The sequence below is a fragment of the Choloepus didactylus genome, chromosome 24 (assembly GCF_015220235.1).
Source record: "Choloepus didactylus isolate mChoDid1 chromosome 24, mChoDid1.pri, whole genome shotgun sequence".
In the NCBI taxonomy this organism is placed as follows: Eukaryota; Metazoa; Chordata; class Mammalia; order Pilosa; family Megalonychidae; genus Choloepus; species Choloepus didactylus.
Window position 1 is genome coordinate 8,992,482 of NC_051330.1, and position 13,558 is coordinate 9,006,039.

General features: G+C 38.4%; 1 pseudogene; it reads right to left on the minus strand.

Moving 5' to 3' along the window:
* Positions 1-6,894, minus strand: part of LOC119519909 — a 34,477-nt pseudogene extending 27,583 nt beyond the window's left edge.
* Positions 6,895-13,558: the final 6,664 nt, after the last annotated feature.

Sequence of the window (13,558 nt, forward strand, 5' to 3'; positions counted from 1 at the left end):
TACGTGGGATATTACACCCAGGGGAGTGAATCTCCCTGGTAACATGGAATATGACTCCCAGGGAGGAATGTAGACCCAGCATCGTGGGATGGAGAACATCTTCTTGACCAAGAGTGGGAAATGAAAGGAAATGAGAGAAGCTTCAGTGGGTGAGAAATTCCAAAAGGAGCCAAGAGGTCACTCTGTTGGGCACTCTTACACACAATATAGACAACCCTTTTTAGGTTCTAATGAATTGGGGTAGTTGGTGGTAGATACCTGAAACTATCAAACTACAACCCAGAACCCATGAATCTTGAAGACAATGTATAAAAATGTAGCTTATGAGGGGGTGACAACATGATGGGGAAAGCCATATGGACCACACTTCCCTTTGTCTAGTTTATGGATGGATGAGTAGAAAAATGGGGGAAGGAAAAAAAAAAAAAGGCACCCAGTGTTCTTTTTTACTTTAATTGCTCTTTTTCACTTTAATTTTTATTCTTATTATGTTTGTGTGTGTGGTAATGAAAATGTCAAAAATTAATTTTGGTGTTGAATGCACAACTATATAATGGTACTGTAAACAACTGAATGTATGCTTTGTTTTGTATGACTGCATGGTATGTGGATATATCATAATAAAATGAATTTTAAAAATCAGTAAAAAACAAAAAACAAAAAACAAAAACTTCCCACAAATAAAAGCCTGGGGCCAGAAGACTTCACGGGGGACTGCTACCAAATTTTCCAAAAAGAACTGACACCATTCCTACTCAAATTCTTTCAAAAAATTGAAGAAAATTGAACACCACCTAACTCATGACACCAACCTCACTCTAATACAAAAACCAGATAAAGATGCTACAAGAAAGGAAAACTACAGGCCAATCTCCCTAATGAATATAGATGCAAAAATTCTCAACAAAATATTTTCAAATCAAATCCAAAGACATTAAAAAATTATATACCATGACCAAGTGGGGTTCATCCCAGGCATGCAAGGATGGTTCAACATAAGAAAATCAACCAATGTACATTAACAAATCAAAAGGAAAAAATCAAATGATCATCTCAATAGATGCTGAAAAAGCATTTGACAAAATTCAGCATCCTTTTTTGATAAAAACACTTCAAAGGTAGGAATTGAAGGAAACTTCCTCAATATGAGAAAGGGCATATATGAAAAACCCACAGCCAGCATAGTACTCAATGGTGAGAGGCTGAAAGCCTCCCCTCTAAGTTCAGGAATGAGACAAGAATGCCTGCTGTCACCACTGTTATTCAACATTGGTCTAGAAGTGCTAGCCAGAGCAATATGTCAAGACAAAGAAATAAAAAGCATCCAAATTGGAAAGGAAGAAGTGAAATTGTCATTATTTGCAGATGTTATGATCTTATATCTGGAAAACCCTAAGAAACTGATGACACAGCTACTTGAGCTAACAAAAAAATTCAGCAAAATGGCAGGATACAAGATTAATGGACATAATTCAGTAATGTTCCTATACACTAAAAATGGACTAACTGAAGAGACACTCAAGAAAAAGTTTCCATTCTCACTAGTAACTAAAATATTGAGTACCTAGGAAGAAACTTAACCAAGGGCATAAAAGACCTCTACACAGAAAATTACGTAACTTTACTAAAAGAAATAAAAGGGGACCCAAAGAGATGGAACAATATTCCATGTTCATGGATAAGAAGGCGAAACATTGTTAAGATGTCAATCTTACTCAAACTGAACTACATATTCAATGCAATTGCAATCAAAATTCCAGCAATCTACTTTGCAGACTTGGAAAAGTTAGTTATCAAATTTATTTGGAAAGGAAAGAGGCCTCAAATTGCTAAAAACTTTCTAAAAAAGTAAAACAAAGTGCAAGGACTCACACTTTCTGACTTTGAAGGCTACTATAAAGCCACAGTAGTTAAAACAGCATGGTATTTTCACAAAGATAGACATATTGATCAATGGTATCAAATTGAGAATTTGGAAATAGACCCCCAGGTCTATGGCTGACTGGTTTTTGACAAGACCCCCAAATCCGCTGAACTGGGACAGAACAGTCTCTTGAACAAATGGGGCTTGGAGAACTGGAGATCCATATCAAAAAGAATGAAAGAGGACCCCTACCTCACACCCTATACAAAAATTAACTCAAACTGGATCAAAGACCTCAATATAAGAAGCCATACCATAAAACTCCTAGAAGACAATGTAGGGAAACTTCTTCAAGACCTAGTATTAGGAGGTCACGTCTCAGACTTACACCCAAAGCACAAAGAACAAAAGAACAAATAGATAGAGGGGAACTGCTCAAAATCAAAAGCTTCTATACCTCAAAGGAATTTGTCCAAAAGGTGCAACGCAATGGGAGAAAATATTTGGAAACCATGTATCTGATAAGAGACTGGTATCTTGCATATATAAAGAAATCCTACAACTCAATGACAATAGTATAAACAGCCCAATTATAAAATGAGCAAAAGATATGAAAAGACATTTCTCCAAAGAGGAAATACAAATGGCTAAAAAACACATGAAAAGATATTCACCTTCACTACTATTAGGGAGATGCAAATCAAGACCACAAGAGGTATCATCTCACACCAATAAGAATGGCTGCCATTAAACAAACAAGAAACTACAAATGCTGGAAACGATGTGGAGAAATTGGAACTCTTATTCATTGCTGGTGGGACTGTATAGTGGTACAGCCACTCTGGAAGACAATTTGGTGGTTCCTCAGAAAATGAGATATCGAGTTACCCTATGATCCAGCAATTTCACTTCTCAGTATATACCCAGCATATCTGAAAGCAGTGACACACCAATATTGCATACCAATATTCATAGTGGCATTGTTCACATTTGCCAAAAGATGGAAACAATCCAAATGTCCTTCAACAGATAAGTGGATAAACAAAATGTGGTATATACACACAATGGAATATTATGCAGCAGTAAAAAGGAATAAGGTCGTGAAACATATGACAACATGGATGATACTTAAAGACATAAAGCTGAGTGAAATAAGCCAGACACAAAAGGAGAGATATTGTTTGTTACCACTAAAGTGAAGTCCATGAAAAATGTAAAATAAGTATCTTTTAATGCACAATAAAGAGGCTGCAGAGATGGTCAGAAGCTAGTGAGGGGAGAATGGTAATCTAATATGCACAGATATGATAATGAGCATGAACTTAATGATATGGGAATGGTCAGGGGTGACTACAGGATTATAAGTATCAGTGATACATTGAACGTGAATGTGTTCGTAAATGGTTGTTTAAAGACATGTAACCCACAGAGTAGCACCACAATCCTAAATAAGTGTTAGCATGATATAAGGTATGACACCGGTGCAGAGGGTTAACAACAGAGTCCTATGGAAAAACTATCCATTATGTATTAAAAACTATATTTAGTAGGAATATCTTACCAACACTACACTAATACTAGGGATAAAGAATTAGCAGCTGATAAGAGCTCTGGGATGTGATATGTTATGATAATTGCTTGAAGTTGAGAGTGATGATGATTGTACAACTAAGTGAAGATAATGTAAGAAACTGAACATTTATCTTGGGATGGAAAACATACTAAGTGTAACAAGGAACCCACTAAATAAATCAAGTCCTCAACTTGAGGCTTGTTGTTATGAAATTTAGGGTGATAAATAGGAGGCTGAGCCCTCCTATAATTATGCCAAGAGGCACTTCCAGGGAACCTCTTTTGTTGCTCAGATGTGGCCTTTCTCTCTCTAAGCCCAACTCCACAAATAAATTCAAGATAAATTCATTAACCTCCCTCATACCCCCACGAGGGACATGACTCCCAGGGGGATGAATCTCCCTGGTGATGTGGGACATGACTCCCAGGAATGAGCCTGGCCCTGGCAGTGAGGGATAGAAAATGCCTACTAGACCAAAAGGGGGAAAAAAGAAAGGTAACAAGCTGAGGTCACAGTGGCTGAGAGATTAAAACAAAAACAAAAACAAAAAGAAACCAAAACAATGCACCAGAATCCCTTATCTGGGGGGCCTGGCAGGTAGTAAATCCTAAAAAGTGTTAGGCACTATTTTTATTTGACTTAGTGTGAGTGTAGAGAAATTTTAACTCTGCTGATACAGTTGACAAAGGTTTGCCACATTTCAGATTAAGTGAACATCTTTTCTCCTTAAATTGTCAACAGGTCCTTTCCTGTTTGTTTGTTTTTGTCCCTGACATGCTGGGGACGGGGCACGATACCAGGCAGGGACCCAGGTGGCGGAGAAGGCTGCACCCAGGGCTGGGGCTTCCAGCTGAGCAACCCAGAGGAGCTGAATGACTTGCAGAGAAAAAATAAATTCAAAACACAAATCTTAAAATAAATCTTCAGTGCTCTCGTCCAAAGGGTCGAGGGGTTTCTGGAAAGAATGAATGGATGTAAAGAAACAAAGCATAAAATCCTGCTGTTTGTCCCTATTTTGTAATCAGGTTCTTTCAAATTCTGGTATATCAACATTTCTACAACACTTTGCTCAGTCCACACAAGAACTCGAGACAGAAATTGAGGACAAGTTGGGAAGGGAACAGGGGAGCAAATGGTTCGAGGCAGTCCAGACGGCATTTTCCATCACTCTCAAGAAATGTTTGGGTGCCTACTGCCCACAAAACATGATATTAACTTCTGGGACATTATGCAGGTTTTTAGCGAACAAATAAAAGCAGCGTAAAATAGTTTTTTAGTTTGTTTTATATGCTAGCCATGGCATTTTTCCTTCTTTACCTTCTGAACTAACGAGCAGAAGCCAATTGAAGATCCTATTAAATGTTCCCAGTTTTTTAATTCAATTTTATTGAGATATATTCACATACCATACAATCATCCAAAGTATATAATCAGTTGTTCACAGTGCCATCATATCGATGTGCATTCATTACCACAATAATTTTTGAATGTTTTCATTACTCAAAAAAAAAAAAAAAAAAGAATAAAAATAAAGGTAAAAAGAACATCCAAGGCATCCCGTTACCCCCATTCCCTCCTATTATTCATTTAATTTCTGTCCCCATTTTTCTACTCATCTGTCCATATACTGGATTAAGGAAATGTGAGTCACAAGGTTTTCACAATCACACAGTCACATCATGTAAGCTATATAGTTATCCAATCCTCTTCAAGAATCAAGGCTACTGGGTTGCAGTTCAACAGTTTCAGGTATTTCCTTCTAGCTATTCCAGTACACTAAATACTACAAAGGGATATCTGTATAACACATTAGAAGACTCTCCAGAATGACCTCTCGACTCTATTTGAAATCTCTCAGCCACTGAAACTTTATTTCGTTTCATTTCACTTCCTCCTTTTTGTCAAGAAGATGTTCTCAATCCCACGATGCTGGGTCCAGATTCATCCCCGGGAGTCACATCCTGCATTGCCAATGAGATTTACACCCCTGGGAGCTGGGTTCCACGTAGGGGGGAGGGCAGTGAGTTTATCTGCAGAATTAAATGCCTGCATTTTTGCTCCTCTCCGTTGGCCATGAAAGACTTGCCATTGCTATTTAGTGATGAGAGAAGCCATTCTGTAAGCAGTTCAGATAGAATGTAAACCTCAGCTGAAGGGGTTTTTAATGACCTGCTGCAGCTGCTTTCTCTTTTTTCTTACCTGTTGGACCACTGCCGAGCTCCCTAATCTGACTTAGTAGTGTTTCCAACAAAATCCAAACACACCAGACTATATTCCTCATTATTTTCTCCCTTTCTTCAAGTCAAATATCAAATCCTAACCCTAACCCTGCCCCTGCCCTTGACCTTGGTTGTAAACTTGACACCGACCCTGACCCTGATCCTGACTCTGGTCCTGACACTGGCCTTGACCCTGACTTTAACCCTGACCCTGGCCTTGACCCTGGCCTTGACCTTGGCCCTGACCCTGCCTCTACTCCTGACCGTGGCTGAGCAGGGCATAAGCTGACCATGGGAAATAGGAACAATACTCAGTGAGAAATGTAACTTAGCCTCATCCCTTTTCTAGTTTGCAGAATTCTTGAACCCCAGGGACTTTTACCCTGTGACTGACACCTACCCTGGGTTTGCAAAACTGCAGGGAGCCTGTAACTTGTTTGGACATTGGGTCCCACTTAGACACGGATCCCATTCCTTGGCTGAGCCAGAAGGGAGCCAGCCCAGGGTGGGGCATCAGTGTGAATTGAGTGCCCCACTTTGCAAAGTGTGTGGGGGGCTGAGGGAGACACCAAAAAACACCAGATCACACTGGCCTCGAGTACTCAAGCTCTCCAACCACCGTCACTGTCAGGGGCCCACACCTGAAGGGCTAAAGTGTACCTGCCCTGATGAAGGAAGGAAGAGGTGCAGACTGACAGGTGGAGGTTCCACGTCTGTGCACTCTCTCTCCATAGTGTGAACACGTGCCCATTTATGTATAACTGGGCATATGGATTTAAAGTGCTGCTGAATTAAAACCTTTTGTCTTTCTGTGTTTTCTCAACCAACAGCTATTAATACTGTACATATTATTCCAAGGGGGAGTTTTTGAAATGATTTGTTCTAACAAAGTTGGGGAAGTCTGTTCTTGACCATGTGATTTTTTTTTTTTTTTTGGCAGTCAGGTTTTCCTTCTTCCACTCATACTGTGGGGTCCCAGGCTTGTGAAAATGGATTCATGACTACCGTGTAGTGTGCAGGGAGGTGGGAAGCAGGAAGTGTTTGATCCCCTGCTGGTCTCACCACAGGCTGGCTCTGAATTCCCTTCTCACCTGAGTTGCTCGTGAAAGGAGAGAGCCCGTGTTGACGGAAGCAGTTGACAGACATTGGGGACTGACAGCCTTGGTCGGGGCATGGCCACTTGAGTTGGCAGTGGATCTAAGGGGCTTAAGCTGGGCACCACCAGTCTTGCTGGCCATCCTTAAATCTAGCCTCAGGTAGTTGGGTCTTTACTTGGTTCCCAACCCAGTCATCAAAACAGAAGAAGAGCAGTGGGTCAGAGAGGGGCATGGTACATCAACTGTAGAACCAAAAGAGATAGCCAAAGAATTGGAGCTGCTGTCTGTTGACAGGAGAAACAGTTATCTGGGCTGTTTCTTGAGCCACTGTTGGAAAAGTTTGGAGAAAAGTTGAATAGTCCTTGGGAACTCTACATTACAAAGTTTATTTTCTGAAGCATATTTGGAGACCCAGAAATATATTTCCAGGTTTTTTAGTCAGGATAGATTAGTTTATGCTGTGGCAGCAAATAAATCCCAAATCTTAATGGAATATAGCAATAAAAACTTCTTTCTTACTCACACTGTGTCCAATGCAGGTCAGCAAGGGGGCTCTCCTTGGTAGTTTCCTGGGGACCTGGGCTGACAGAGGGTCCCTTTTGACCTGTGCTTCCACAAGCACCACAGCAGAAGGAAGGGAAAGTGGTAAATTGCACAGTAGCTGCTAAAGTTTCCATCTGGAAGTAACAGGCATCACCGTGCTCAAATTCCACCGTCCAAGGCAAGTCACACGGCCCTAACTGACTTGGTAGAGGGTGGGGAAGTGCGATCATCTCAGGCAGCTGGAAGCAGGAGGAAATCTCTGCAAACAGCCCTAATGAGCATCCATGAACTCTATAAAGGGGAAAAACATGTTTGGAAATGCTTAAGAAATATATATAAGAAACACAGTTATGGTAGCGATTTTTTGATGTGCATGCTCTTCCGAGTGATTTCCATATTCTTTATAGATTTCTGTACTTTACATACTTATAATAAATATTATTTTTAAAAGATAAATTAAGCAGCAAATGTGTTTTTCCAAAAGAATCCAAAGAGTGCCATAGACAGAAAACATAAATAGTGGTAAGAAGGGTTTAGATGAGACCGTATGGAGTACTGTTTGCACAGTAACATCGGGGATGAGCCTTCCCGTGCAAACACCATGTCAATCTCAAAGATGCTTCTGGAACTTGCTAGATTATGAATCGGACTCAAAAGTGCAGCTCTCACATTCTCTTCCAGGAGTGTGACTGATGAAGTTCTGTTTCATGTTTACAGTCACACTGTTAAAAATAATAAAAATAAAATGAAATAAAAGAAAGAAAAGAAAGGGGAAAAAAAGGAATGTGAATTTATTTATTTTAAATGTTGCTTTTAGGGAGAAAGATAAAGACTGAAGCAATCTGATGTTCGTTTAAAAGAGTCATTATTAACTGAAACTAGGCTATCTTCAGTCAGGCAAAAAAAAGAAGAGGTGTGATTTTTGCTATTTTTAATTTTTATCTGCAGGGAGCAGAGGAAATCATTTCATCACCCTGTTCTGGGAGATTTATTTGCATCCCTCTACTTTCTCCTGAGGTGATTTACGTGTATTAATGGAGACTGCTGAGCGTTGAGATTAAAGGTTTTTGCTTGTATTTCAATGAAACTTTACCTTGAAAAGTGCTGAAAGAGAAAAATAAAAAACAGGTTTCAGTTAAACGAAGAAAAGCCTTAATATAATGATTAGAGGAGGGGCTGAGGACATGAAGGCTGGTTTGTTTGGCCTAATCCGGGTCTCAGATATATTTTCCAGCTACATCTCCCCAGGGCATGTCCCGATTCAAGTCTTCTTTCTATGGAAGACTCTTTCTCAAGCGGTTTAAAGATCAGCTTTTGTGAGTCTAAACTTGGCTCTGTCTTTTTTTTTCCAAAAGAAATATTAGAGCACTGATTTAGTCCAGTTTAGTTTTGTGGATCTCCTTATTCTTTTTCCTTTGTAAGGGTCACAACCTGAAGGTGGGATATGGGGGAGCATCTGGGAAGCCTTGTTCGGAGGATGGTAATAAAAGGGGTGTCCTTAGAGGGCAAATGCCCACCAGGAAACACATTCAACCTTGACCCCAAAGGGTGTGCCTGTTTGGGTGTATTATGTCCCTCAACAAGCCATGCTCTTTAATGCAATCTTGACATGCAAAGTTAATGACTTCAATATCTTTTTCATCCTCTCAAATAATTTAAAAGTCATAGGACTCTAATCACTTCACCATTTCACATCTTCAGATTAGTCTCCAGAATTCTACTTTCACCTTGTTTTTATAGCCCGGAATTCTCATCTTTATTTTTCTAAATATGTTGCTATTTTACTATCACCCTTGAAAGATAATTTAGTTGGGTATCGAATTCCTGGATGACACCTATTTATTTTCATAGCATCTGATAAATTATTCTGATAATTACTACTGTTAAGAAATTCACTATCATTATTCATTTGCATTTATCAATTTTATCTTCGTCTTTTTTGTTTACTCTTGTATTTTTATTATCTTGGATTTTAAGTCCATCTTCGGAAAGAATATATCTGTGGGAAATCTGTGCAACTTTGGTTGAGAATATGCCCACCTAGAAAGTTTTGTGATTGCTTCTGCCATGAAACTTCAAGATATAAAATATCCTTAGGTAAATTTTATAAAATATGTCAGCTTTAAAGTGTTCAGACTATCTAAATAGTATATTATTTTTTGTGCATTTTCATTTGTGATTTTAAAAATCTTTAGTATTAAAAATAATGAATATGTGCCTATAAATTTAGAAAATAAGAGATGAAAAAGAAAATAAGAATATTCTATTTCTACCACTTTGAGGTCACCACTATTAACAGCTCAGTGTGCATCTGCTGGGTCTTTTTTTCTTCCTATTTATTTATCTTTCTAATATGCCTTTTTGTTTTTACTAAATTGAGATTAAATTGTAATAATTTTTTGCTGTTCACATTTTTCAGTTAACTATTCCCATTCACATAATTACATTTTTATCTTATCATATACACTGTCTGTTTCAAATTTCCCCAATTGTCCCAAAATGTTATTTACAGTTGATTGATCCAGAACGATCAGTTACATCTAATCATTATATCCTTTTAAATGTATTAATCTAGCATAGTCCCTGTTTTCTTTACAAACTTGAAGTTACTTCTAAAATCTTTATAGATTCAAGTTAAACACATTTGTTTAGAATATACCAAAGGTGATGTGAATTTCATGGGGTATTAACTCAGGGGAGAAACCCTATCTGGATTATTAAGAGTGCTAAGAATGACTCAAGATGTAGTAAGATGATGATAGGCTAACATTTCCAAAATGGCTTTTGCCAAAGTATAGCTTTCCAAAAGTGAAAACATGACCTTTACAAGTATAAAGTGAATATGTGTCAAAGATTTATTCAATCCATTAATGGGGGAAGAAGGAGTATGGTGATCTTTGGTTCAAAGGATTATAGGTAAACAGAAGCACTTACAGTCGCTGAAAGAAATAATGCTAAATAAGATTGCTAAATTAGATTCAAGACAAGTTAATATCTTACAGGGTGATGAAACTTTGGGATTATCTTTTCTACCAGACAAAATTCATTTGCATTGCTATGAGAAAAAAAAATCATTTGCATTGAATCAATTTTCTACAGATAAACTTCTGCTTTACAGAGTTGTAAAATATCCTAATTAGCAGCAAACTGTAAGTCAGACAAAAATATGCACCCTTAGAGAACTGGATAATCTTGTGGTTGGCTCCAGTATGACTTTGGAAGATCACACAGTCATATTTTGTTTATATATATATATTTAATTGACATCCCTGCCTCCTCTTGCTTTCCTAGAAAATAAAATGCAGCATTCTATGGATGACTGACTCCCTAAATCATAAACCTAATGGTTTTATCAATAATTGACCATCTTTGCCTGGATTGATAATTTTACTAGTGTTGAGGAAAGCTGACTTTCTAAGGCTATGATTCCTTTACCTTATTGGCTGGCATTTTCCTATAAAGAAGAGTTTTCCTAAATTAAATGTGGCTATTGGTTATTGTATCAGATACCAAAACTCTCAGCCTGACCCAACCTCATGGCTACCACATCTCACACCTCCCTTTCTGGTTTTCAGTCTCCTTCATTTCTGACTTCTGTGGATTTTACTTCCATTTTTGTGAGCTAAGCTATATATTTAAAAGAATGTATTGCTATATTTTAATCAGCATCACTAAGTGTAAAAAAAACGTAGGATCTTCACCTTCTCTAATCTATAATATTGCTAGAAATGAAAATCACTACTTAGACTCTTAGGGTGTTTTTCTCTGTCTTTAAGGACTACTGAATAAATTGCCTTTCCTGGAGTACAGAATAGTCCAGTTGCCAGATGACCTAATTTTCTTTCATCTTCCCCTAAAGATGAAGTTCTGTCACATAATATTTTAAGACAGTTTTTTTTTTTCCAGGAGGAGATATCATGACCATCCTATAATTATAGCAAGTTATCTATTGAGCTCTTGCTCTTTGGTGAGCATACTGTTGGAGCTTTTCATTCCGGATCATACATAATCCTCCTGACAATGCAAAAGATATGTATTAACATTCTCATTTTTTAAAGAAGAAACTGAGACACAGAAAAGCAAGTTTGCTTTCCCAAGACACTGGCATAAAGCATGGCAGAGCTAGGTTAGCTATTAGGTCTGGATAACCACGACAACTTGACTTAAATCTATTGCACTAAGAGTGACTCTTATGTAAATTGTAGTATGATTGGCTTTTGACTTCTGCTCCACTAAAATATATTTAATACTTACCTTATAACAGGCAATAAGCCTCATCTCATTTAATCTTTACAAAGATTCACGAGATAGACAGTATGACTCTTGTTTCCCAGATACGAAAGCTGAGGCTCAGAGAGATTCAATAATTTACCCACGGCCATGCAGCAATAAATTGTTTTTTCCACCATCTCTTGTTGCAAGTATTCTTTCTGCTGAAGAAAACAGACTCTTGCAGAACTTTGTTCTGGAGCACTTACCTCCACTTAGCTTGGCATCATCTAACTACTCAAAGCTCAACCTTGTTCAGGGCTGCCCCATGCTTGACTGTTGGTGCCATATCCCCAAGTCCCAGGTGAGGGTCAGGCTTGGAAAATGCCTCCTTGTGAGAAGCGCAGGCCATCACCCCACGGCTCTCAACAGTTACCATGTCTCCCTGGCTTTGAGGAGGGCACAAGCATGAAACTCTCTGTGGGTCAAGAGGTTCAGACATGGATTTCCAGATGTCTGAGTTCTGGATGAATTCAAGGACTAGAAGAGCTGCTTACACAGCAAGTCAACTTACAGTCCTGGCTTCCCTTTTTTGTGTTGGTTTGTTTTGCTTTGGATAGGGGAGAAAATGAGCTAGAATTAATGATAAGTACTTGGCCTGCAGGATCGGGTTGATTTTGGAATCCTGGATTTTGCAGTCCAGAGAAAGTAAAGATTGGACTTGAAACTAATTCTCCTTCTGGGCCATTTGCATAATTTTTTTTTTTTTTTTTTTTTTCATTCTGGAAAATAACATTGGACAATGTGGTAAACCAGATACGGAGTTGATGGATACGGTATGAAGAGGATCTTTATGTCTGTTATGATTGGAGGGATTAGTGATGCACTAGGTCTTTGTTTGGGAGAGAGAACAGGGAGCATCTTATGCTCCTGAAAGATCTCCTTGCCACAGAGCTTATCTTCCTAAACCACACAGTGCATTTTGGCAGTTCCTTAATTTTTATCTGAAAGGGGCAGGCATTGACCTTTCCTTCAGGGATTTTATCTAGCTTCTACTTATCCATAAGGCCAGAAATTCTGATGACATTTAAAAATTATCTCTCTCCCCCTTCATAAGCATGCAAGCCTGACTTGTTTGATTTTAGAATAGCTCATGTGTGTAAGACAGATGCTGCTTTCTGATTCCTTGAGGTACTTCTTAGTCTGTCTTTAAATCAGAGGATTTTTGCTGTAAACACGTCAATGTGGAAGGAAGGTTGGGAGAAGGCAAAAGGAAGAATCTTAAGTGAGAGTCAAGGGGCCTAACTTGGTTGAGAGCATTATCAAGTTATTAATTCAGATCATTTATGGTTTGCTTCCATGGAGCCAGATTTCCTGGTATGAGTTTCTCTTCCAGTTTTACAAGCAGGATGACAGGGACTTTCTTGAAAACTCAAGGCTGATTTTCCCCTGAAGCCAAAGACGTGAAAATATTCAGCAACAGAATTTCTGGAAATAGCGTCCAAGTGATTGAAGACAATTTCTTGTTCCCAGCTCTCCATCTATTGGGATTCCATCACAGGGAGCTCAGCCCTTGGTTTTCCTTTAGAGCAAAGAGCCACTGACAAAAGTCCAGTTGTTAACTATCTGCGGAAAGATTATCTTACATGTGAAGGTAAAGTAAGAAATATATACAAATGAGTGCTAATTTCAGCAAATTAATCTGAGAGTCAATCCTTCAAATGACCATCACTTAGGTAAAAAGTATTTACTGACCATCATCAGCAAGATAGCAAAGGATAAATCACATTAAGGTTTTTTTTAATTTTTATTTTTTTAAAAAAGATTAAGTATTTTTACTTACGCATTTCCATATAGTAAAATGCACTGTGATCAAGAGATGAACTTCTCTATCAGCTCAAAAAGTTCTCTTGAGCTGTCAACACCCCCCTATCTACAGCCCCTGTCTGGATCTGATTTTTGTCTCTGTAGCTTGACCTTTTCCACAATGCTATATAAATGAAATCATATCACTTGTATTTATTTCTAAGAGTCACCCATCTTGCTGCATCTG